This window comes from Mesoplodon densirostris, chromosome 6 (genome assembly GCF_025265405.1).
Source record: "Mesoplodon densirostris isolate mMesDen1 chromosome 6, mMesDen1 primary haplotype, whole genome shotgun sequence".
Lineage (NCBI taxonomy): Eukaryota > Metazoa > Chordata > Mammalia > Artiodactyla > Ziphiidae > Mesoplodon > Mesoplodon densirostris.
The window spans coordinates 12,499,383-12,504,352 of record NC_082666.1 but is presented as its reverse complement, the minus strand read 5'-3'; the positions used below and the strand labels follow the sequence as shown (position 1 = coordinate 12,504,352).

The 4,970-nt window shown below is 41.5% G+C and overlaps 1 pseudogene; it reads right to left on the bottom strand.

Annotated features, from left to right (window-relative positions):
- Nucleotides 1–3,031: 3,031 nt before the first annotated feature.
- LOC132492264 (olfactory receptor 1L3-like) lies at nucleotides 3,032–3,975 on the bottom strand (annotated as a pseudogene).
- Between the last annotated feature and the right edge of the window lie 995 nt (nucleotides 3,976–4,970).

Sequence of the window (4,970 nt, the reverse complement as noted above, 5' to 3'; positions counted from 1 at the left end):
GTAATAGTTTTTTATTACTATTTACTATTGTAATAGTTTACTATTTAGTTTATTTACTATTTAGTTTACTATTGGCTTAAAATGATATGAAGGCATGACTACTACTCCCTCAAGAATGGCTTGGGATATGACTAAATGTGGGGTTTATTTTAGCTCTTTTGCTCTTTCCTAAGCCTTCAAGCAGACCCAGCGCACCTATGCCTGTTGAAGTGGGCAGTGTGTGGTGGGTTCTTCCTTAGCTTTTCAGTCTCTTTTCATCCTAGACAGAAACAAGGATATGGACAGATTCTAGAGATACTTATGTTTCTTAGTCTATTTGGGTTGCTATAGCAAAAATACCATAGACTGGATTGCTTAAACAACAAATATTTATTTCTCATAGTTCTGGAGGCTGGAAAGTCCAAGATGAAAGTGCTGGCAGGATTGATGTCTGGTGAAGGCTGTCTTCCTGGTTCATAGGTGGTTGTCTTCTTGTTGTGTTCTCATATGGTAAAAGGAGGAAGGAAGATCTCTGGGCTCTCTCTTTTTTTTTTTTTTTTTTTTTTTTTGCGGTACGCGGGCCTCTCACCACTGTGGCCTCTCCCATTGCAGAGCACAGGCTCTGGACATGCAGGCTCAATGGCCATGGCTCACGGGCCCAGCCGCTCCGCGGCATGTGGGATCTTCCCGGACCAGGGCACGAACCCATGTCCCCTGAATTGGCAGGCGGACTCTCAACCACTGCGTCACCAGGGAAGCCCTAGGCTCTCTTTTATAAGGGCACTAATCTCATTTATGAGGGCTTCACTCTCATAACCTAATTATCTCCCAAAGGTCTCACCTCCAAATACCATCACATTGGGGGTTAGGATTCCAACATATGAATTTGGGGGGAACATAAGCATTCAGTCCATTGCATTATTTGAGGCATGAACTTGGTACATGAATTTATAGAGGCCCAGATCTCAAATAATATCTTGATGGCTCACTTCTAGCTCTATAAAGCAAAGCCATCTTGGTTTCTATATAATTCAAGATACTTGCTATAAGGACTTGAATGGTGCTTCACATTGTACAGTGGGTGTGGATTTAAAGAAATGATCCCATTCACAATCACAATAAGGTGAGATCCTGGATATTTCATATAAATGGCTATACTACAATTTTTTGTCCATCTGCCTGCTATGGACAGTTAGGCTGTTTCCAGTTTTTTACTATTAAAAACCAAATGTTCTTACACATGAATGTTTACAGCATCTTTATTCATAATATTGCCCCAAACTGGAAACAACCAATAGGTGAATGGATAATCAAACTGTGGTACATCTATACAATGAAATATTATTGAGCAATAAAAAGAAATGAGCTATCAAGTCACAAAAAGAGATAGAAGAACATTAAGTGCATATTGCTAGGTAAAAGAAGTCAGTCTTAAAAGGCTACATATTCTATGATTACAACTATATGACATTCTGGAAAAGGTAAAACTTGTAGAGACAGTTTAAAATATCAGTGGTTGCCAGAGGGGTTTTGTTTTCATTTTTTGGCTTTTTTTTTTTTTTTTTTTTTTTGGTGGGAGGAGATGAATAGGTGAAATACAGGGCATTTTTAGAGCAGTGAAACTACCTTGTTATACCTACAGCTCAAACTGTCATCTCACTAGGAATGTACATATTAAATTTTAGTATGAAAAATAAGGGCAATCGCTCTCCAAAGTGACTAAATCAAGTTATACTCCTTTGTATACTCCTTTGTGCACTGTCAAGAGTCTTTCATTGTTCCCTACACTCACCCTCAGAATTGCCAGAAATATTGTTTTTCTTGTCCATCGGTTGTGTGTGAAATAATATCTCACCATGGTTCTGAGTTGTATTTTCCTAATTACTCCTGAGGATAAACATAAACCATCTTTTTGTAAACAATCTTTCTAAATGAATTATAAGCTTTTCTTCCTTCTGAAAGAGTATATATTGCATGTAAGTTGACTTTTATGATGAGTCATGTTTTTATAAATGCTCACCTTTCTTCAGGGCGTAATAGAGTGTGTGGTCTTTGGGCAGTTTGCACTTAAAACGAGTGGCCCAGTAGAGGTTGGGCAGAGAAGTAAAAAGTGGTTAAAGGCTTCCCTGGTGGCACAGTGGTTGAGAGTCTGCCTGCCGATGCAGGGGACATGGGTTCGTGCCCCAGTCTGGGAAGATCCCACATGCCGTGGAGCGGCTGGGCCCGTGGGCCGTGGCCGCTGGGCCTGCGCATCCGGAGCCTGTGCTCCGCGGCGGGAGAGGCCACAGCACTGAGAGGTCCGCGTACCGCAAAAAAAAAAAAAAAAAAAAAGAGCTGACCCTTGTAGTTTTGCTGCTAGGCTCTGATGTGGCCAGAAGCTTTTGCAGACCTCCCAGTCTGGCCAGAAGGAAGGAAACACTGCTGCACCCTATTCCATTTTGTGTCAGACATGGGCACAGAATCTTCCCCAGGTGGTCAGAGTACAGTAAAGAAAAGGCTCTGTTAATAATATCTTATTGAAGAACTATACCATAGAAACTAACCTCCAAGTATAGCACAGGCCCTAACTTTTCCTACCCATCAGGCCAGCTGCTAGCTTGTCTCCACGTGGACCAAGACATTTCATGTTCTTAGATATGGAGGCCTTTTCGTGCCTATGGTCAGAGCCCAGTTGCCTCTCAAGAGCTCTGGAAGGATAAAGTTTTCCCCTTACCTCTCTCTAGGTTTCATAAATCCCCATGTAATCTGCCATCTGTGCCCATGATTGATTGAACAAGGAGATACCTGGTCAAGAGAAATTAAAGAAAAACATTAGTTTTCAGCTGATTGGTGGGTATCTATATAAGATATATATTAATATATATCATATACTTATATATTTATACTATAAATAAATAAGACTGGGTGTAATATTCTAGTCTTGCCATTTACACCATTTCTTATGGACTCTTGGCTTAGGTATGCTAACCTCCAGTAGCTTGATGTACACACCAGGAATCATCAGAAATGAGGTCCCTCAGGGGTGCCCTGAGCATGCCCATGGGGGTGCCACCTAGGACATCCTCCTGCTCATCAGCTTCCTCAGGCCCCTCTTCATGTCTTTGTTCTTCAGGCTGTAGAAAAAAGGGTTCAGCATGGAGAACAGTACTGTGTAGATGACTATTGCCACTTGGCCCTTGCTGGTGTAGGAAGACAGGGGTCAGAAATAAACATAAATAATGCTTCCATAAAAGAGAGTCACCATGGCGAGGTGGGGGCCACAGGTAGAGACATCTTTATGTTTCCCAGCAGCTGAGGGGATCTTAAGAACAGCAATGAAGATTCATAGGTAAGAGATGATAACACATATAAAGGGGGTCACCAAGGTTATCAGTCCTTCTGTGTTCATTACAATTTCATTGACAAATGTAGAGGACCTGGACAATTTCAGCAGAGGGTTGATGTCGCAGAGGATGTGGTGGATAATACTGGAGTCACAAAAGAGAAGACGATTTATCAGGACAACCACTAAGAGGAATGGAGGTGAGAGATGGATCAGGAGAAGGCCACCAGTAGGACACAAGGGCGGTAGCTCATGGTAGTGACCTAGTGGAAGAGGTCACAGATGGCCACACAGAGGTCAATGCCCATGGCTGCCAAGAGGTAACTTTCTGTGTTGGCCAAAGCCAAGAAGAAATACATCTGGGTCATACACTTAGCATAGGATATGGACTTCTTCTTTGACAGAAAGTTCACCAGCATCTTGGGAATGATGGTTGTTGTGTAGCAAACACCAATAAAGGATAAAATGTTAAGGAAACAATACATGGGTGTCTGGAGCTGAGTGTCAGAGTGGATGGCCAGGATGATAAGAAAATTTCCCACCATGGTGACCATGTACATGATGAAGAACAGGGCAAAGAGTGGCTTCTGGCTCTCGGGCCGGGGGGAGAGTCTCAGGAGGATGAACTCAGAGGTACTGCTGGCTTGGTTAGCTCTCTCCATGGTCCTGCATGTACAAATGAATATAGAAATATCCTAGATTTTTCAATTCAACAAGTTTCAATGTATTCCTAGCTCTCCTAGGATTCCTATAAAGGGTCCATGGTTTTGTCTTCCTTTCCACAGTCCACAAAAATAACTTGAACAATAAAGTTTAACCTGTGTTAAATGCAAGGGCATTAGAGAGTGGATTTCTTTTCAGAAAGAATCCCAGGTGTACTTCAGCGATGCATATTTCTCTAGTTCCCCACAAATACTTATTAGATATGTCAGGTTGAAGCTCATCTCTCTACCATCCTTGCAAACAAAACAAAACAAATAAATAAAAAACCAAACAACTCAGTGAATCATAAATAAGATGAATGCTGACATAGGCACACTGTTTAGGGTCACCCTTTCAGAGCCAATATTTTAATTCAAACCTGGTCCAAAAGCTATATTATATATGAACCTATGTATTAAAACGTTCTTAGATGTTGAGGATTTAATGCTCTCACAATTATTCAGCATCATTGTATTAAACACTCACTGGGAACCCAACACTGAGATCATAAAGATGAGAAATTCTCAGTTCTTATTCTTAAGGTGGTTAGAGTCTGGTAGGAAAGACAAACTTTTAAACAAATAAGTGTAATAAAATGCTACAGGTGTAGTGACAGAGGCACTGGAAAGCCACAAGCATCATGTGGTGTCTTTGCTAAGAGCAGCATTTTGAAATCAGCTCCTTCACTTTCTGGCTGTGTGGTCTTGGGCTGATTACCTAACATCTCTGATTCTTGGTGTCCTTGTCTGTAATCTGGGATAGTAAATACCTCCCTTCTCCGCCTCCCCTTCTCCTGCTCCACCACCCGCTTCACTTCTTCCTTTACTTCCTGCTCAAATCCCCTCCTCTGTCAGGTGTGCTTGGATGCTCTTGAAAACAATTATTCTGTATTTCTTTGCAAAAATCTCATAGCCTTCATATTTTTTCATTGTTTGACCACCCTTCACCTGAGTTTATGAGATTTTGT